Genomic DNA, 22972 nt, shown 5'->3' on the forward strand with positions numbered 1-22972 from the left:
AATGGGAGGGGGTGCGGATATTCGAGATTAGATTATCCCTCATAATTTTTTTGGGATTTTGTCAGAGCTTGAAAACTTGTTTATGTAATCATGTTATGAATTAGATATTTCTTTTATGTGCTTTTTTGTCTTGAATTAATTTCTGTATCGAGAACCTCATATTTGATGTAACCAGCATGACAGAATTTAGACTTCAGCGCATGCCTTCGGTTTATCGGTTTGCAACAATCTTGATTTAGATTAGGTTAAGTTCAATGCATCTCTAGACCCTTGGTGCTGATTAAAAATACTTGATTTAGATTTGTTATGCAAAAAGCACTTACTTTTTGTCTGGAATTTTTTAGTACTTTGTACTTTTCGTTAATTTTTGTTTAGTTTTTAATCATAATTTTTAGATTTAATCATTAATCTCAATGAGATTAATCAAAAAAGTATAAAACTGTGGACTGATATTTAAAAAAGTTCATAAAATACAATATTTTAGAAAAAAAATAAAAAGGCAACTGCTTCGTACATTTTCATCTCTATTGAAATTTTTTTTTGCTTGGTCGTAATTTTTATTTTCAGACTCCTTTCATCTAGACGAATAATTAATTCAAAAAATATAACACAATCTAACAAAAGAAAAACAGAAATGATATGCGCACAACCATTGCGTTGGTTGTGCAACTAATTCTGGCCGTCCAGATGTGTTTTGGACGGTCTGGATTAAAAATAATCTATTACCAGTCATAGATTATCTATGATTGGTCATTAATAAAATGAATCCTGACCATTAATTAAAACAATGGACGGTCAAAGATTGGTTGTGTAAAAAGTTTTGCAGTGTATCATTTTTGCAAAAAGAACACAGAAAAAACGAACAAAACACACATAACGAAAAGGACAAAAATTAAAAGTTAAGAAAATTGGTTAATAGAATGTAATTAAGACTTGTTTTTACGACACACTCAGGCCATTATCACTTCCAATTAACATAACTCCTCAGTTCATCTCTTCATAACAAATTCAGCCCTTTCTATCTCCCTCCCATCACTTCAGCTTACACCAGAAAATAACTGTTAGATCTCGTCTTCAGCTAGCTTAACACACATGTGTGGATTCCAATAAGAAGGAACATATAAAATCAGAAACACGACGTAGTGAGTGGAGTGATTTTTCAGTGCTCCCTATAGCACCAAATGGCGCGTGGTACTCCAAGGTTCTTGTCCATAACACACATGTATGGATTCCAACACAAAGTGAGTGGCTAGCTCCCATGGCAATGCACGTGTGGTAAAATTGAAAATTCTGAAAGACGACGCAGTAGTGCTCCAGGAGCAGGAGTATTCAAGTGTAGAGAGTGTGTTACTCGAACACTGTTAGGCAGAGCCCACAACTTTTGTGAGAGAGAACAAATGCCTTGGGACCGAAAATTTTCCAAGGAGATAGAGAATGAAATTACTTCAATTTCCCAAAGAAAATTAGTTAACCCACTCACAAGTCACAACTAGATGTACTTCTTTGCACGTGCTGTGTTTTCACACACCTTGAAGGGGGTTCCCTTCAGTAAAAGGAAATCAATTAAGTCTGTTCAGTGAAATAGTATAGGACCAATAATAGGTCTGGTGGAGACAATACGGATTAACTTAACCATTTGATTCGATAGTGAGTTTATCTCGTGGGTAGTGAATTTTTCTTTTAGCTTTTAGTTAACAAATATAATGATTCAATAATAAAATATATATGAAAAAACTTGGATCAAAGTTGAAAAAATCAAGACACGACAAAAGATAAAAACTATCCTTAATTTAAGACAAGTAGGCTCTAAAATAAACAAACATTCAATAAAAAACTTGTCTAAGGTCCATTATAGCATGTTTGCAACCCACCAAGTAGTCCACCTCTCAAGTTTATAACCCACTAGGTCTAGTTTGTAACCCACTAGGTCCATTCAGACAAAGCCCTTGTTTGGCTTAGACAAAAAAATGTATTTTTATTATTTTTCATTTTTTGTGTTGCCAAACTGGGCCCTTATCAAGTCAAAAATGAATTAATACAAGACAAAAATGTCATTGCTGGCTTTTTTTTTCATTTTTTAGAATATTTTAGAATTTTGACAGCTCTCTCTACATTCCAGATCTCACCCACTCTGCCACTGCACAGATAATATTATATGTTTAGGTATGTTAGGCCACTATGCGAACCAATTCATATAAGGTTGTCCATGGTTATATATAGTTATTGTTTATTATTCTTTTATATGGTTATCTATATTATAAAACATGACAGTTTTCTACTAAAATGTCTATTCATACAAACAAAGCACCCTCTACAACCGTTCGATCCTACTTCCTATTAACTTTGTAGCCGTCGGATCGAATGAATATTTCTTAACGTATAAATCTACACTGTCTATTCATACAAACAGAGCACCCTCTACAACCGTTCGATCATACTTCCTATTAACTTTGTAGCCGGCGGATCGAATGAATATTTCCTAATGCATGTATAAATCTACAATAATGTAAATGTTTTCCAAACTTCCTAATTATATGTTGACCTATTGCTAGCATTAAAGATGATTTCCTTAGATAACTGATATCCACCCATAATTTGCATAGTTCATAATTGGACAAATAATGTACACTGCTAATTTTCTTCCATAATTTACGGAGGAATCCTTTTTCAATTGATTATTTTGATTACACTTTCCTAATCTATATAATATGGGAGTAATATTTCCTAATGTTTTCCAAACTTCTGAATTATATGTTGTCCTATTGCTTCTTTCCTTTTGATTTAATTTTGTTTCCTTTTCCAAAACCTAAATTTAGCACTAATTGTATATGCAAGTATAATTTAAATTGGCTGCTGATTTTGCCCCTCTATTTTTTGTTAATGCCACTCCCCTGCAAGTGTATTTTTGTGCAAAAATACACATGCAGGAAAGTGGCGTTAACAAAAAAAGAAGTGGCAAAATCATTTCCCTTTAAATTTTATGACTACCTAAATACGAGTAAGTTTTAATTTAAATTTTATTGACCAAAGAAATGCCATAATTGATTCCATGATTTGGACATCTATATTATAGAAAGAGTACGTAATATGGAAATTTTGATGTGATCATCTATTCTATAATACAATTCATGACCGTGTGGGAACGACATAAATTCCCTCCATAAATCTTAACCATTAATTTTTTCCTACATAAATGAATTTTTGGTAATGATGGTTTTACATTCCACATTTTAATCCCCATGACTTGCAGGATTTTCAAACTGAAAAGGAAAGCATTCCGTGATTTTTGGTGATTACGATTCGGTGATTTCCCTCAGCATTCTGTGATATATTAGGATTCCGTGATTTTTGGTAAATTTGGTAATTAGGAAGAGCTTATTACTGTGATTACCGTATTACCGAAAAGGAATCCTTTGTTTTCGTGATTACCTTCTTACCTTGAAAAAAAATTGGAAGAGCTTATAAAGAAAACTCTTTACTAACAAAACTCTTTACTAACAAATCTCCAAAAATCAAAAGATCTTTTTTATGCATTAAGTTGTTTACACTTTCTATGGTTTTTCCTTTGTTTATAGAGTTACTAATAATTTACTTTTTGCAAATTCATAGGAGTGATGGCATATAATACGAAATTTTCAAGTGAATTTTTCTGCAAATACTCCAATTTGTAGGAGTGACGGTGTTGTAAGTATTACCAATATTCCGATTCTTATACAATTTTTATATTTTTTTTGAAGTTTAATTTGTAAATATTAATTTTGTTCTCTTTTTATCGATGTATCTCTTCCTCTCCATATTACTTATCCTCCTCCTATCCTTTTTGTTTCCAACATTTCTCCCCATCCTTTCAATCGATGAATGGTTCGTGGCTATAGATTGATGCTATGAAAGGGTTAGAGGTAAACCTTAGAAACTGTAGTCCACTAAGTTCAGGGTATGGATTATTTCAATTCCTAACATTTTATTTTTTCCTTAATGCAGGTCATTTAACTTATGGCCGGGTTTACCAATAAATCAAGGTACATGATATTCCATTAGAATGTAACTTCTGGGTTTACCATGTTTCAAGGTCATCATCTTCCCTTTCTCCATGTTTCCTGTAACTTTTTTTTCCTTATTGTAGAGGAGGTTTCATCAAGTGAGAAATGTAAGCAAGCTCTGGTTTCATTGGGCCAAGGGAAGAAAAGTAAGCTGGCCCCCCGAGGTCCTAATCCTGGCTCCACCATTGGATTAATTAGATGAGCGAAATTGCTTTAATTTTCTGTTCGACATGCATTTTTCGCCCATAAATGGTAGGATCTTATCTCAATAATAGAACATTCTTTTTACTTTGGAAACAATTTTGGGATATATGTGAAGTAGGCAACCCTTTGTATCATGGAAAAAACTTAAAAGTACTCATTGATTATTTGGGTCATCAAATATATTGTAGTACATACTTTTGATGCTGACGAAGATTGCTCTTTTCTCATTTTTTTGACACGCCTCACAACTGAGTACTTTTGATAGACAGGTAGGGTATTCCTAAGAGAGTTTGATTCAAGGTAATAAGCAAAAAGTCCTATGTGTCAGTTTTGTTTGCTTTGGTTTATTAGTAGCAAATCCTATTTGTTTGGTTTGATGTGTACAATTTGATGGACCCGGCAGATTAGAGACTACCGACGAGTGATAGTTTGAGTTTATTTCCGAAATAGTTTTAATGCCATTGCCATATGTGTTCTAACTCGAAGTTTGTAGTATTTTTTTTTGTTTTTATCATCTACTATTAATTGTTGTAAGAGTTGGCAAGTACATATTATTGGATATTTAAGCAAATTTTTGCCTGGTCGGAATTGTTTTACCATAGTTTTATGGTTTTGAATGGTGGCTCGTGAAGCTTCTTTAGATTTTTATCAATTGCTGAAGAACCTTTCAAAGCACCAAAAGATCTACTTGGTCATTGCCAAGTATAAATAGTTTTTTTTTACCTTTATGAAACTGATTGTCAAGGAGGACTAGGGAGCAATGAGGTTGAATTTGTTGGATTGGACAAGAACGTATGATGGTTCCCCTATATTGAGTCGACCTGTTTTGATTGATAAGGCACGTGCAATTAATTAGCCAAAATGGATTAGTACATTTATGTTTACTTTTTGGTACATGCATGCACAAGGCTAGCTTGCAAGGCTTTCAAAGAATGGCGTTGAAGTGAAGCTATAAAAAATGGTCTGGGTGTCCTCCTGGAAGCTTTCATTGGGAATGAAGATGAAGATGATTTTTATATGCCAGTAGGTCTGATCGTTTTAGTCTTACTCCTCTTTGTTTCATTAGTTGTTGGGCGAATGCTAAAAAGGTGATGGTACCATGCTCCCTTGATTGAATGTTATGGTTGTGTTATATGGGTTAATGAAAATACATACATTTGGTATACATTTGTATTTATACATTTTTTATTTTATTTTTTATCTCCACATGGATCTTTTTGTCTTCTATTTATATGATCAATGTGTGCTTCTTCACACGGATCTTTTTGTTTCTAAGGGTGGTGGCCACCACCCTCGAACTAAACTAATGTTATTGATGGGGTAATAAACAATTGAACTTTGTGATGATGTGAGATTATATTTGATCTAAAATTTGAATGCTTCCACATTAATTGAGTTAAATGGAGCTCTATAAACTCACCTTCCATTCTATTTGTTATACTAGCTCAATTAATGTTGTTATAGCTCCACGCTTGCACATGGTGTTTCATTACTAAAGGTTGTTTTCATCGCGGAAAATTCATGGTTATTACACGGTAGCTCCGAAAAGACTTCTAGCAAACGTGAAATCGGGAAGTTCAGAATAGTTGCAAACTCGCTGTTACATTCACTACTAGAATAACCTTAAAACATCACGGGCTTTACCCGTGATAGTTATAGTATAATCACGGTTTTAAAACTGTGATGGATCGGGCCGTTATAAAAAAGCAGCGAGATTCAATCACATTTTTTGTTTGTGATTAAAAGTTGGTTTAAACTGATATTAAAACTAAAAAGGCATGATTATACACGAAATAAGATCACGGTTTGTATTAAGAGCTGTGGTTAAAGAGAATATAAGATCATGTTTTGTATTTATATGATCACAGTTTCGTGTAAAACCGTGCTTGAATATGTATTAAGATTACGAGTCAACTGAAGAACCGTGATTATAAGTAGTAAAAGATCACGCCTCTATAGAAACATCGTGCTTATTTACCCGTAAAAGACTACAGTTGTTTAATAACCGTGGTGGATTTTGTTTTTCGGGAAAATGATTTCTGTACCCTGATTATTAATTTTTCCCAATTGACCGCATTATTTTTACACCTAGAGCATTGAAAGAAATTTTTCTGGATCACACCATGATACATACGAATAACAGCTATACAAAAAGGAAAAAGGTTTATTAATTAACTCATCAATCTTTCAAAGTATGGTACATTTACAATATATATCAACTAGTACAATAACTCGGGTCTAAAACAAATCTAAAAAGCTATAAGAACATAATTAAAAAAAAAAATTTATAACAACTCAAGCAACTTCTTCTTCAACCCAGAAAGTTTGCATCGCCTGACAAGTCACAAGTGTACGTATGTACTGCATCCGATAAAAATGGGGAACTCATTAGAATATGCGAATACAAAAAAAACAAAACAAAACAAAGAAAGAACGTTGTGTCTTGAATCTAAAGGTGGAATACATGTAAAAGGCTCAAAATATCTCACCTCCTCCATCCTTCTACGTACATGCTTAGTTAATTAAGGTCTCCACCTCTTACGCTGCCAATTCAAAGGGAACAAAGAGTATTAAAATTGGGAGTAAAAGGCCCTTCGATCCTAGACCAAGATTATGATATTCTAAGAATTTGCAAGCCGTAAGGAGATGGTGATATATAGAGACTGAAATTGCCGAGCAAAAAAAAGATAGACTGAAATTAAACGATTTACCGATGATCGGGTGGAGATCAGCCTATGGTTGTGCCCGATTGGAGGTCGAAGGGTCGTGCTTGGAATTACGCCATGAGCGACATCAGTTTTCTTGAAAGTTGAGAGAGAGGGGTGTAAGATCTATGGTATGGAGGCCAAGAAGAAAGAGGGCAACCATATTTACCTAAAAAAGAGGCGACTGACTATTTTGGGGGGAAAGTAAAACCCTAATAATTTCAAATTTTCATGGATTCAAATTTGGTTTCTTGTTGGCGCCCATGAAGTATTTATCACGCTTGTAATCAAAGCGTATTAAAATAAGCAAATACATTTAATCAAGCTTTTAAAAAATGTAGTTATATCAAACAAGAAAGATTTTATCACGGTTGCAACGAAGTGTGGTTCAAATAGACCCATTTTATCACGCTTATAAGAAAGTGTGATTTAAAATAGACACATTTCTATCATGGTTGTAACGAACCCTGATTACAATAGACACATTTTATCATGCTTATAGAAAAATGTGGCTAAATACACATTTTTATTACGCTTGTAGCAAAATGTGGTTAAATTAAAAAGTTATAATCACGGTTCTATTAAAACTGTGATAATAAATATTAATTATCACGGTTTTATTAGCAAAGTGACATTAAAAATTCACCTCACATCTCTTTATCACATTTTCATCAAAACTGTGATCTTTCTAATGTTTTTACTATGATCTTTATCTATTATTCTAGTAGTGATTGTGTCATGCCTCTAGGCACGGGTTCATTCAGGCTTGGGTGGAAATGGGGTGCAAAACAATACTTTATTTCGGAAATAGATGTGGCGTTTTATAAATGCTTGGGTTATTATTTTTTGCGTAGTTGGATTCGTTGGGTAAGAGTTGATATATTGCACTCACTGTACAAGATTTTGTGTTGATGTGGCGCCGTGCTTTAGACAACATTTATTTGTGTATGCACGGGTTGTTGTGTAGTTCAAATTTTGCGAATGGGGTCTTGGCCTTCAAAAGGTTAGAGGGACAAAACTGAATAATTTGTTGAATACCAAATTCGAGCCGTGCCTTCAGGCACAGACATGCACTAGTATGGTTATAACGAGTAAGGAACAATATGGTTATATAGTTATATATTCAGATCATATATAACGTTATATGTTTTTCTTTTAAAGGTTACTTATTACACATGCTGACATTTAACCATGTATACAACGACCAGATTGGTACATATATAATTATATGTGCAATTCATTATCATGAATATTATACAATGCAATACCAACGCCATCAATTTCAATATATCCAAAATGTACTACGTACCTAAGTCAGTGGGCAAGTCAAAACTTGTTCAAAATGAAATATCATTAATGTTCGGACCATCGAAGATAAAGTTTGTTCAAACCCCACAAAAAATAATAAAATAAAATAAAATTTGTCCCAATGACACCATCTCAGTCCTTCTCTATCACCATCTCATAATTTCATCCATGTTGAAAGGTCTATCCTTGTTATTGGCTGGGCATTATATGTTCGTTCCACAGGTACTAATTTTTTACCTTTCTAATTTGATTTTGTCATTCATGCATAGATACATAGAGTTAAACAGATGCAAACATATATAGCCTAAAATACTAACATTCAAATATAGTAGATTCAAGAATCATGTATAACCTAAACACTAGCATTCAAATATATACGTATATGTTACCATAACCATATATAACAATAGACAACCCTATATGAAATGGTCCGCGCAGCGGCCCTAACAGACCTGAACATATAACTATATACTCCATCCGTTCCGATTTGTTTGTCCTCTTTTTGACTTTTTGAGAGCGTTTGACCTCTACAAAAATTGTCTATAATTTTCAATTCATAATGTTTTTAATATGTAATATGGATATTGTTTGGTAGATTTCAATTAGTTTTATTATATAAAATCTTCAAAATTATAAAAAAATTATAAAATGTAAGATATAAGTATATTTTTGAAAGACACGAATTTCAACAATTGAACAAACAAATTGGGATGGAGGGAGTATGTAACAACAACTAAACAAAAGTACAAAAAACATTCCCAAAACCAGCAAAAAAAAATAGTTTCAATGCCATTAGACTACCATTACTGAAATAGAAAGACATTAATAAAATACCTAACTCCACTTCAAACGACTCCAGTCATTCCATGGTTATATAAATGAAAGAAAATCACATGTATCAAAATAATAATTGAAACTAGGACATATAACCCTATATACAATAATAAAGTATGATCAAACTTAGACATATCACCCTATGAAATTAAAGAATAATAAAGCATGTTAAAACTTGAACATATATATGCATAAATATACAACCATAACTATATATGTTACCATAACTATATATAACCATAAATAACCTTATATGAATTGGTCCGCGCAGCGGCCTAACAGACCAGAACATATAACTATATATGTTACTCAACAACAACTAAATAAATGTACAAAAAAAAAAAAATTGTTCTTGCATTGTAATAAAGTAGATTCAAGAATCATGTATAACCTAAACACTAGCGTTCAAATATAGTTGTATATATTATCATAACTATATATAACAGTAGACATCCTTATATGAATTGGTCCGCGCAGCAGCTTAACAGACCTGAACATATAACCATATATGTTACCGAACAGTAGTTAAACAAAAATACAAAAAAAATATTCTAAAGCCAGCAAAAATACAATTTCAGTGCAATTAAACTACCATTATTGAAATAGAAAGTCATTAATAAAGCACCAAATTCCACTTCAAATGACTCCAGTCATTCTATGGTTATATAAATGAAAGAAAACCAAATCTATCAAAATAATAATTCAAGCTAGAACATATAACCCTATAAACAATAATAAAGCATGATCAAACTTAGACATATAACCGTGTGAAAGAATAATAAAGCATGTTCAAACTCGAACATATATATGCATAAATATATAATCATAATCATATATGTTACCATAACCATATATAACCATAGACAACCTTATATGAACAGAACTGAACATATAACCATATATGTTACCCAATAGAAACTAAACAAAAGTACAAAAAATAAAATTCTAACTAGGACAAACACTAACCACATAACGAAATTGATAAATAACCATATATGACCAAACTGGAACCTAACCAAACTATGACAAATTGACAAAATATTTTCGAACTGGTAAAAATAAAAACACAAGCAAAATGACAATCAAACAGAATGACATCCGTCAAAATAACCATATATGTCAGAGTTTCACATTTAAAATAATTTTGGACGGCGTTTGCATCTTCGCATGAGGCATGGCTATGCTAACCAACAACTTCCAAAAAAAAAGTACACATAACATCAGTATTATATGTGTCTTTTTTTTTAATTTCATAGGACAGATGCTCACATATAATCATATATGTCACTCAAACATATAAATTTCATCAAATATTATGATGGTTCCACGATTAGGGGTGGAGACAACTTTCAACAATGGTTTAGCCTGGGGTGTGGGGGCGAAGCCCCCACAGCACGTAGAACGATATTTTCAAGAACTTAGGGTGTAATTTTGGCCATAGAACACGACCTAATTATATTGCAGTCAGTGTGTAAATAGAGTTATATGTTAAAGAATCAGATGTAAACATATATCACCATATGTTCTTCTACTGTAATGAACAATATTTCAAAAGATCATGTGTAACATTATATGATTCCTTAAGTTAATCCAAAACCCTAACAAATCAGATTTGCACAAATAGTAACAAATAACCGTATATGTTCAACCCTAAACTAAACTCGACTTACCTGTTTGTGTTCAAAACAATGGCGACGGCGGTGGTAGCGCGCGGCAGGACGTAAACAGCGACGACGTGTACGTCAATGGAAGAACAAGTGTCTAGCAATCTAACGTTTAGTCGTTCTCTCCCATCCGCCATCCATCCTTCACATACTGTCATAACGCGACCACGATCGAATCACCAACAACAAATTCCGGTGACATCACCACCTGCATGGCACCGAGGCTCCTCTGGATCGTCATGTTAAGAAGCAACTTCGTCAGCCTCGGCAGCCGCTCCTCCATCACCACACCGCCCGTTCCCCTCCCACCTGCAAGCAAGTCTGACACCGTTCTTGGCCTGATAATAACCCACTCCCCATTGCCGGCCCCGGACTACTCGCGTGGAACGACGCTCCGAGGAGGAGGATGGGTGCTCCGGCAGCGAGGGAGGGAGGAGGAGTGCACCAGTAGGAAGTAATCGGGGGGAGAGAGAGAGAGAGAGAGAGAGGTGGTGTTCCACTTTTGTGGAAAAAGTACTTTTTAAAAAAGAAATCAATTTCAAGCTCAAAAATTATGTATTTACGCATATAATTTTCCTACAAATATGTATCTTATTTGATAGATCTCATTAAGATTTTTTAAACGGTGCAAAAAAATATGAAAAAATATTTTTCATTTTCATTATATTTGAGTTTGAAATTACCTTCGTTTGAAAAAAAAAAAGTATTTTTTTTAAAAGTGGAACACCACCAGAGAGCTATGCTCCAGATCTGGATTTTTTTTACGGTTTCTCTCTTTATAAGTGGTTATATAAGATGGGTATTTTAGTCATAGGAATTGTTTTATTAAGTTAGTGGACTAGAGGGATTAAGAATTTTAAAAATGGACTAAATGGGTTTACAAAGTGCTAATTCTCCCATTCAAAACCACAAACTGTGACTCTTGGATAATTTCAAATCAATTACTCATAGTTACTCTGAATGAATTTAGGCCCCGTTCCAGAACGGGTTTTAAGCCCTTATTTTTTAAGAAGGCAATTTCAAGTTCAAAAATTATAGGTTTATTGAAATTTAAAAATATGCATTATGGATCTTATTTGAAAGATTTCGATGAGATCTTTTATACGATGCAAAAAAAATTAAAAAATTAATTTTCATTTACATTATTTTTAAATTTAAAAATATGAAATAAACTGCTTATTATTTTTTAAGAAAATTTCTGAAACGGACCTTAGTTCTACTAACTGGGATCAAAGCAGGAAAAAGATTAAGAAATGACAAACGATTAGACTATTCCCTTAATTTAAGACGATTAGACTATTCCCTTAATTTAAGACAAATAGGCTTGAAGCGCTGAAGAGAGGGAAAGGTAGAGAGAGGTCAGAGTCTCTCTGTCTAGACAGTTCTGAGAGTCTGAGACACTGTCGGGGAAGGGAGAAGCCTTCCCTGGCGGTGCTCTCTTCTCTCCAGCCCCCTCTCTCTCCTCTTCTTTCTCTTCTCTATGGTTGTGTGGTGGTCGATTGAGACTCTCGTCCTCAGGAGAGATATTCTTCCACTACCCATCATTTTTGGATCTTGGTGACCCATATCTGATTTTCAAAGCTAGGTTTTTGGCCCTCAGATCCGATCTGCTTTGGCAACGGGTCCATGAGTTCTTCTGCAGCAGCGGTGGTGGCGCCTTGCACATCAACTATGGTGGGACGAAGGGACGTTGAGCTTTAGTAAGTTGCCGATGTGTTTCCTCCAGCCACATCCACAAGCGGATCAGTGGGATCTCCATCAACGCAGCTATTAATTTTTGCGTGATCTTTTTGTCTTTCTTTGTTTTTGGTTCGGCCGATCGGTGGATCCTTTGTACTCGGTTGTTGTTCTTGGTTATTAATATATGTTTGGTTTTTCCTAAAAAAAAGACAAGTAAACTCTAGAACAAACAACCAAAACGAAACAACCCGTGTATCTTGGGTAATTTCAAATCAATTACTCCCAGTTAATCTGAATGAATTTAGCCTATATTCGGATACCGACAAACTATTAGAGTTTGTATTTAATCTTTTTCTATTTGGGTTTGGGAGGTGATTTAGTTTGTTTGAATCTAGATACTCTGCCGGTGGTTGAAGATGGTAGAGGGGAAGCCTTTATTCAAGCCAAAGCTTGGAATTCGTTTGAAAAGGGCCGGTATACGCACTCTTCATGTGCCCCATTTTAATTGTTTTGGGCTAAATGATTTTCCATGCATTCTTTGATATCACGATTTATCTCTTGTTGGTTTTGTATGAAGTTTAGTCATATAGCCTTAGGTTTTGAGCCTTGCCTTAGAGTTTAATGGAGTAAGCTTTTCCACATATGGTGCAACCTTAAATTTTTCTAAGGCATAGAAATGATTTTGCCGAGGCAGAAACATGCGCCCGCGGGGCGCATTTGGCATCCTCCGTGTTCTTGAGTAATAAGGTGGAGTGGCTTATACACCTACACACATACGAACAAATTCCTTGTAGTGGTTTTTCTAAGCAAAAACTTGGAGAACATTTACGCGAAAGCTAGCTTTCTATGTCATCCGTATAATCTAGAAAATATGAATCTTCTGGCAATATACGCAAAAGCTAGCTTTCTGCATCAGTGCATGCATTATTTCTGAAAGTATAACAACTACCTCTGTTACAAATTGTACAATATATATTTGCCTTATAGCCTGTATGGGAAGATAAGTGAACTAATGCATATATGGAACTAATTATAATGATGTCTTATATGACTGCAGGGAGAGCAGACCGGAACGAAACCCGATATGTTAACGGTGGATGCCACTGCAGAGTGAATGATGAATAGCTTACTTTTCAAGGTAAAACCAGAACGTGCAGGTGCAAGTTGCTGAATATGTTGGCAAACAGAATTAATGGTACAACTACTTTGTTGTGTGATCACGTGAGATCCCTTCGGATGAGGGGTTCTTGTGCATTAAACCTCTGTGGAATTGCACGCAAGCCTTGACCTATTCTATGAACCATGTTTTGGGAGCCATTGGAATGGTTTTATCTTTACTTGTAATTAACCACTTGGCTTGGGGATATCATTTGTCAAGAATAGCAATTTACAATCAGAATGAAAAGCTTCTTTAGGCATACCCTATCGATTTCTTTTAAAAAGTAAACAAATAACAAGTCAAGGTGACTCCTTCAAACCATTTCCCATTAGCAGTGTTAGTAGTGTTAGTCCAAAGATCTCTATATTCCAAATACCTTCGATCATTGATTTCGCTCAGAAATTTATACAAGAAAGGAAAAGAGGAGAAGAAAATAGCATTGTGCAAAAGATGCAAATGAATGGAAATCATACAAATCAAAGGGAAAATAGACAAAACCAAAGGCATAATGTAAAACCGAGATAAATTTAAGAAATCCAAGCTATACAAATCCATGTTTTCAGAACAAAGAATGACGAGATTCCTCTAAGAAGAGGCAACAAACAACTAGGAGTTAACCAAATCTTTTGCAGTGCGTAGGTACCAACAACAAGAACACTGTCAAAAGAACGTATCAGCAACCAATCGTGGCTTAGACTTTGTTTTCTGCACTTGTGGGAGTTGCATTGACTTGTGCTCCATTGATCTTTCCATCTCTTGTCATCTTCTTCCAAACTTCTAGAATCAGCGAGGTAAGCAAGATGGCACCGGAGATAGAACCATAGCCAATCATCCATCCCTTTGCAGGCTTCAAAATGGTGAAGCCTACCCATATGTTGACCAAGCTCAAGAGAAGAACTACGTAGCCGGTGAGATGGTGGAACCCATTCCAAATATATTTGTGCTTGTGGTCCTTTGCAGGTTGCAGAAATCTAAACACGAATTAATAAAGAAATTTGTTAGCAAGACATATACAAGTTACAGAGTAGAAAATTTGATAGCATTGTGCATTCAGAGTATAAGAATGGCATAAGTTTCGATACCTGAAGTAGGCCGAGGGCAAAAAGTGAGATCCCAATACCCATGTGTCAAGGATGATGATTTCCAGATGACATGCCGCCAAGAACAAGCCCAGTTGCGCCTCCCACCATGCCAAGAAAATAGCCAGAGAGCTGCAGAGATATGCGAGTGTAGAACCAAAGAGGGGCTGCTCGTGGTCCAAGGGCCTTGAGATACCTTGCCGCCATAAATCCCAAAGGCATCATAATACCCCAACTAACAGCATTTAGAACTCCATGCGCCTACAAAATTGATTCAAAATCACCATTAGATAAATTCAAGCCACTTGTTTTTCGGAAAAGAAACAGGCTGCTCCTATTACATAATTCTGGAGAAAGATGGCCAAGATTATTCCATACAGTAATCAACTCATAATCTCTCACTATGCTTAGGCCCTCTACTGTAGTATTCTTTATTTTACCTTTTTTTTTTCAAGAATGTAAAAAGAAAGATCAATCCTGGTTTGGTGCTGATTTGGTCCTCCGATGTTGCTTGGATTTTTTGCAAATTGTTAATCTCTTGCGGGTCCTGTTGATTTCCAGTGGTATTTTTGACTTATGAGGTTGCTTACTGCTCGTAGCTTCATGTATTTGCTTTCTCTACTATTTGTGTAGTGGCTTTCGTTGTTGCTGTTTTAGTTGGTGCTCTCGATTTTTCGCTAGTTCCGGTATGAAAGTTTTGGTTGCTGGAGATTTGTGGCTGTTGGTAGTTATTGTAGTCGGTGGTGGCTGTTTCATAAGTTGGTTTGTAGATTTTGTGGTTAATGTTGGTGGTTGGTAATTGGTAGTTAATAACTGTTTGCTCGCGGTTGGTCATTGTTGATTAGTTGGTAATCATTGTGTTTCTGCTTCTTACGTGTTTGGGAAAATGTCTGGAGAGCAAACAGGTTCTGGTACTAATTCGACAATTGTTAGTACTACTTCTGGTTCTCTTTCAATTGGTATTAGTAGTCTTTTTAATGGCTTTCGGTCTCGCGAGAGACACTCTATTACCTCCACACCATTAAATGGGGGTAATTATGTTCTTTGGGCTAAAGCTATTGAGGTGTATTATATGGGTCAATCCGAGAACTCTTATTTGACTGGTGAGCCCCCAACTGCAGAGGCACCCACATATGGAGCCTGGAAACCTGTTGATGCCCGTATTCGTCCAGAGTTATGGAATAATATGACAGAACAGGTTGCAAGTACACTGATGTTTTGTGATACAGTTAGAGAGGTGTGGACATAGGCGAAAGAGTTGTATTCAGGTGTCGACAATCTCCGTCGCACATATGATCTTCATCAGTCTTTCTTTAATATATCTCAGGGTGATGATTCTTTTGAGGATTATTATGCTAAGTTTCGGCGCATTTGTAATGAATTGGATATATGTGAGCCACTCTCTACTAATATTTAGGTTATACGGCACCAGCGTGAGCGCATGAGGGTTACTCGTTTTTTATCTGGTGCGTCATCTACTTTTGGCCCTGTGGGTAATCAGATTTTGGGGAATCGTGACTTACCTCCTCTCAGCGAGGTATTCAGTCGTTTCCGACAGTCATCGTCTATTTCTGCACCAACTTTTGACCGTTCTGCTTTGTCTTCCGCTATTTCTGACAGCTCTATTTTCTCCGTTAGCCATGGTCGTGGTCGTGGTCGTGATTCTGGGTCTAGTAGCTGTGGCTGTGATTATGGGGTGGGTGGTCTTGGCTTTGGCAGTCGTGATTCTGGGTTTGGAGGTCGTGGTCATGACTCTGGTTTTGATCATCGTGGGGGTCGCATATTAAGGGGAGGTGGCCGCGGTCGCGGTCGTGATTCCAGATTTTGTACATATTGTTGGGGTACAAATAATACAGTGGAGTTCTGTTATAATCTTCATGGTTTTCCCCAGGCTCATTAGGCTGCTAGCTCTCAAGATACTGGACAATTTGCTCAGTTTTCTGCCTATAGTGTGGCTATTCCAGCTGAGGAGTACCAACGCTTTATGTCATTTCAGGCTGCGACAGGATCCTCTATTGCTACGCTCGCTCAGACCGGTACACCTGCTGCTTATGTTGCCTCCTCTTCTTCCTCTCCTTGGGTTATTGACTCAGGCGCCATAGATCATATGATTGGTACATCTATTTTCTTTGATCGACAGCCAGTTGGTAGACCATCTCATGTTACCTTGGTTGATGGTTCTACCACTGTTGTTACTGGTTTTCGTTCCGTCCCTATCACTTCCTCTCTTACTTTGTCATCTGTTTTACGTGTTCCTCGTCTACTATTTAATCTTATGTCTGTGAGCCGCCTTACAAAATTTTTAAATTGTTCCGTCACATTTCTTCCTCATGGTTGTGTTTTTCAGGATCTCAAGATGGGAAAGAAGATTGATGGGGGCATTGAGCGAGGTGGCCTATATTACCTGACTGATCCTCAGCCTGCAGCTCTTTAGACATCAGAATCTCCTTACCAGCAACACTGTCCTCTTGGTCATCCCTCTCTTCAGAGTCTAAAGCACCTTGTGCCCTCTTGTCGTTCTATTAATAAGTTGGTCTGTGAGGTTTGTGAGTTTAGTAAACACCGTAGAGTCATTTTTTTACCTAGGGTTGAGCATCGTGCATTACGTCCTTTTCAGTTAGTTCATTCGAATATTTGGGGTCCTATTCATGTGCCCAGTGTTTCTGGTTTTCAGTATTACGTTATTTTTGTAGATGATTTTTCTCGTATCACATATCTTTATCTAATGAAAGAGCGATCTGAATTGAAATCTGTTTTTCAAACTTTTTACATGGAAGTCAAAAATCAATTTGATACTTGTGTTAAGATATTTCGTTCAGATAATGCCCGCGAATATTTTTACCATCTACTTTCTCAGTTTTTTGCTGATCATGGCATTGTTCGCCAATCGTTCTGCTCTCAGACTCCACAACAAAATGGAGTTGCTGAGCGCAAGATTAGGCACTTGTCTGAGGTTATGCGTGCTCTATTATTTCACATGCAGGTTCCTAAGTCATATTGGAGTGACGCCATTCTCACTACTTGTTACCTCATCAACCGTATGCCTTCTACAGTCTTAGGTGGTCAGGTTTCCCATACGGTCTTATTTCTTGGTCAACCTCTCCACTCTTTCCCTCCTCGGTTTTTTGGGTGTACCTTTTATGTTCACGCTATTGACCCTGATAGGAGTAAACTTGATCCTCGGTCTTTTAAGTGTATCTTTCTGGGATACTCACACACCCAGAAAGGATATCGATGTTACTCTCCTACTTTACGTCATCACTTTGTTTGTGCTGATGTCATATTCAATGAGTCGTTGCCATATTACTCGGATCCTGTTACTACCACCGAACTTTTTCCACTTGAGTCTATATTACCTATGGCTGTTCCTACTGGCACTGTTTCACTCAACCCTTTGCAGGTATATGTTTGTTGTTTCCCGGCACCAGCATTGCCTCCGCCTCAGCCTCCTAAACCACTCCAGTCTGCTGAACTCTCCGTGCCCACACCTCTGTCTTCTCCCCCGTCGCCGAATCCGCCTACCCCTCGTTATTGGACTCGTGAGAATCGTCGTCCACCGGTAAAATATAGTTATACTACTATCTTGAGCACTTTTCATTCTATTTCTCAATTTATTTCTTATGCTCATCTCTCTCCATCTCTTCGTGCTTTCACTACTACTGTTTCCTTCGTTTCTGTTCCTAAAAATGTTCAGGAGGCATTATCCCGATCTGAGTGGCAGACAGTTATGGTGGATGAAATGTCTGCTCTTCATACAAATGGCACGTGGGAGTTGGTTACTCTTCCTACTGTGAAATCTCTTGTTGGCTATCGTTGCGTTTATACTGTCAAGTATCTCCCTGATGGCACTGTTGAGCGTCACAAAGCTCGCCTGGTTGCCAAAGGTTACACCCAGACTTATGGCGTTGATTATTCCGGTACGTTCTCTCCTGTTGCCAAGCTTTGCTCTGTGCGAATTCTTATTTCTCTTGCCGCCAATCTTGGTTGGCCGTTGTTTCAGCTTGATGTCAAAAATGCCTTTCTCCATGACAATCTACAGGAGGAAGTTTATATGGAGCAACCATCTGGGTTTGTTGCTCAGGGGGAGCGTCATAAGATATGTCGTCTTCGCAAGGTACTTTATGGACTTAAGCAATCTCCTAGAGCGTGGTTTGACAAGTTTAGTGAGGCTGTTTTGAGGTTTGGCATGCGTCGAAGCCAATCAGATCATTTTGTATTTTCCCTTATGTCAGCTCAAGGTAAAGTATTGCTTATTGTCTATGTTGATGACATTATTATTACTGGAGATGATCAGAAATGGATCGAAGAGCTAAAATAGTTCTTACATAGTCAGTTTCACACTAAAGACTTGGGTAAGCTATGGTATTTCTTGGGTATTGAGGTAGCAAGGTCTAAGGATGGAATTAGTTTGTCCCAGAGAAAATATGTGTTGGATATTCTAGAAGAGATAGGTTTGTTGGGAGCCAAGCTTGTGGAGACTCCGTTGGATCCTAATGTCAAACTTTGTGTTGATCAGGGGGAGGAGTTTCCTCATCCCGACCAATATCGTCGCTTGGTTGGTAAGTTGAATTATCTTACCAATACCCGTTCTGATATCTCGTTTGCTGTTAGTATGGTGAGTCAGTTTATGTCTGCTCCTTGTCTTCCACATTGGGAAGCTTGTATTCACATTGTGAAGTATCTTAAGGCTCAGCCGGACGTGAAAAGTACGTTCAAGTTAAGCTCTGCATGTTCTAACTAGTCTCATGTCAGATCCTACTAATTGTCAAATTGCAGAACATTGGATTATAATATGACTTAAGAGTTGAAATACGATTCCTTAGGGTAGAAATTATCCACCATGTGAAGTCTTTCTATCTCCCATTTTGAATCCACTTGATGTGGCTTATTTTACCGTTCCAATGGTCATCTGCATGTTGAGGCGTTTACTAATGCAAATTGGGCAGGGTCACCTTCTGATAGACGTTCAACAACTGGTTACTGTACTTTTGTTGGTGGCAATCTAGTTACCTGGAAGAGTAAAAAGCAGACTGTGGTAGCTAGGTCTAGTGCGGAAGCAGAATATTGTGCTATGGCTCATACTACATGTGAGGTTGTTTGGCTGAGATCATTTCTTGAGGAGTTGGGATTTCAGGTGCAATTGCCCATTCCTATGTACTGTGACAATCAGGCGGTGATACATATTGCCTCGAATCCGATGTTTCATGAGAGAACCAAGCATATGGAGGTAGATTGTCACATTGTGCGCGAGAAGATTGACAGTGGTGTGTTAGCTACTCCATTTGTGTCTACCGGTGCCCAGTTGGCCGATATCTTCACCAAATCATTGTTCAAACCACGTTTAAAGTTGTTATGTAACAAGCTGGGACTTTGTGATATTTATTTTCCAGCTTGAGGGGGAGTGTTAGAATAGTTTAGTCCCACATTGGGTAGTCATGTTTTGTAATGGGTTTCGACATAACATAAATAAAGCTATTTATGTGTTAGGGTTAATTGAACACCTTAAACACTTCTCTCTTTCTCTAAACAACAATACCCAAAGGCTTGTCCAGACGAAAGATTCAGATTTCCCATGGATTGGAGATGGTTCATGGATTGGAGATGGTTCCAGATACACCATGCATTCCAAGATTATCACCCGAGACTGGTCCGTCTTGCCAAACATGATTAACGCTTGTAGTGTTTTTGGGAAGCTCAATGGTTGCGAATATAACCATCTTGTTGTCCAAAAACATGGCTGACAAATCTGAGACAGGGAAAGCCAGATTCCCCTCTCGTAGCTGGGTACCATAGCTAGCTATCGACTGGTGACGTGAAGACTGCAACGGTTCCATCTGGCTTTGGGTATGCTACGATGGCTTGAGTTCCAATCATGCCTTACGAGGTGGGATTGATTCCCCATGCAACCCACGTCGATGAAGACTTGGCTGTGTCGGTAAGCGATGTGGAGAGTGGATGAGGAAGGGGTGTAAGTCCAGTGGAAGAACGAATCAAGATTTGGAAGATCAGTACACGAGGTGAAGTCTTGTTTATCTGGGAACACAACGACGGAACACGATGAACCAACGGTAACCGAAAGAGCGAGGGACGGAGCCGAAAAGAAACTGATGATCAGGAGACAAAACAGAAACACCAGATTCTGTGTTGGCATTGACGTTCGGCCTGCGATCGAAGAATTATGATGGGGTTCGGGTGGTTTAGTGTTGGAGAACAGAAGAAAAGATGAGGTGAAAAGGCTGCGGCAGAAGTAAGGAGAAGCTAGAGAGCGTGAATTTTGTAAATGACGGTGAAAAATCAGGGCATTTGTGGTGTTGTTAATGATGCTTCTCTAAAATTTAAAAATTAAAGGTTTTTTTTCTTGATAAGTTTTAAAAATTAAAGTTTACTACGGAAAGGTTGGTGAGTTTTGGGCCGAGGCCAATCCCGGTCCGGCCTTGATGACCATGACCTTTAATTTGGAGGTCAATTTGGAGGTCACTAAAAAGATCATCTTACAAAAAAAATTTGTGTTTATTGAATATCATTATCTATACGAATGGTTGAAATTTAGTAGCACAATACGGTCGACGGTTTACTTAGAGAATTATACTTGTCACCTAGAAAGGTCATCCAGTAGTCATGAGACTACCTATATTTGATTAGTCTTTTTCCTTTTGTTTTCTTTTCTTTTTTAAAATGGGTGACCATATCAAAGAGCTCTACAAGTGAACGATTTGTATCATGATATTGAGCTTAGAGTAAAACTAGCAATAACAAATCTATCACAAGCTGCTTTGTCAATGTCTGATTTTATAGTATTGACGAACAATGCTGCTTTCGGTGCAAGAGATGCTCACCCGTAGGGCCCGGCTTGCTTCCCACTCGAAAAAGTGCTCACTAGCTAGGCAGACTAGTAAGGCCCTGAACGACGAATGGCCCGGGTTATTAATATCGTAACAAATACGTTTATATTGCGATTTAGTGACCCCAGCAATGGAAGAGACTTCAGGAGTACATATGTGGAATTGAACACTAGGACAGAGTCAGTGAGACAAAGGGAGTCAAAAGTGCAGTCCATCCAAACTCTCGCCAATACCCCATATGATCGAGAAAAGAGTTTCACCAGGTTTCATTCTATTTGTTGAGAAACATCGGAACTCCTTTGTCAAAAACATGAAGGATCACGTCTACATAGCGATACCAATAACTTTGCATGATTGTTTCATTCTCTTTTCTCTTGAGCCTCAAAGTGTGACGGGTCACTGCTCCACCCACTCAGGGTAGACGAGCCTTGACTGGGCATTTGGGCAAGTATTGATGAAACAATGACAAAGGAAAAACTTCTCCCATTGCATCAACATTAACTGGTGTAGGATTAGATCCAGGATTCAAGTCAAATGGACCTTCCCTCTCATCTTATGGTGAGGCAAGGATTACTATCATATAGAACATATATTGCACTTTCATGTTCATGTGTGAAGGTGGACAGCTTGTGCCCTTAGACACTTTAAGAAATCTTTGCTGACTGAATAAAGAGCTTGTTACAGTCGGAAATTTCTAGGTGATCAAGGGGAGAAAGTGAAAACTTTGAGAAAGATGTACATAATAACACAGCTTGCTTTCTGAAAACCAGCTTCACAATCTTGTAAGCATATATATGCTTTCTAAGATCACACATAATAACACAGGTTGCTATGTCAAATGTTCGCCTTGTAGGGAAATGCAAATGGACTGCATTACTAGTTAACTATAGGACTCTTTGGTTCAATTATAGGACTCACCATTGGAGAGGGGTGAGTCCTATTATCCATCCAACGAACTTTTAACCCCTTTTTCATACTAAAATAACTATCCATCCCACCATTGGACTTGCTCTAATGAATTAATAAGTTTGTTTCCAATGTTTGAATCTTAAATTTTCTTTCTACTCCCTTTCTCTGTTCTTCAAAACTTACTCCAAAAGATGTAGAACAGCTAGTTAATACTCCATATTTGATGACATGCACGGACAGATTTTAACCAAAAGGAAACAACGAACTTGCATTTATTTTGATGTCCAAGCTCTTAAAGATTGTTATTCCTTCTGTTGGTTGGTTGATTCTAGCAGATTTCCTTTAATCAGGATATTTTGAAAAATAAAAGAAGAGAGTCCAATTTAAGCACATAGTTAGCTTAAAGCAGTTTCCTAATTCGAAAATGCAATGTTTGTTTTGCATCAGATCTGGTAAGGAATTTGACATCGCGGCTCAGCAAGTGGCAGCTTCAAATCCACTTCTTAAGGATGCATTTATTGAGGCATTGCAACAATCTGAGCAAAAGG

The 22972-nt window shown here is 37.1% G+C and overlaps 1 long non-coding RNA gene across 1 annotated transcript; it reads right to left on the minus strand.

The window, feature by feature from the left end:
- Window positions 1–6477: 6477 nt before the first annotated feature.
- On the minus strand, window positions 6478–7675 carry LOC131318205 (uncharacterized). Its single transcript, XR_009197549.1, has 3 exons — window positions 6956–7675; window positions 6734–6787; window positions 6478–6605 (listed from the first exon to the last, which is right to left on the minus strand). It is a non-coding gene; the product is annotated as an uncharacterized LOC131318205 (long non-coding RNA).
- Window positions 7676–22972: the final 15297 nt, after the last annotated feature.

This window comes from Rhododendron vialii, chromosome 2a (genome assembly GCF_030253575.1).
Source record: "Rhododendron vialii isolate Sample 1 chromosome 2a, ASM3025357v1".
NCBI lineage: Eukaryota > Viridiplantae > Streptophyta > Magnoliopsida > Ericales > Ericaceae > Rhododendron > Rhododendron vialii.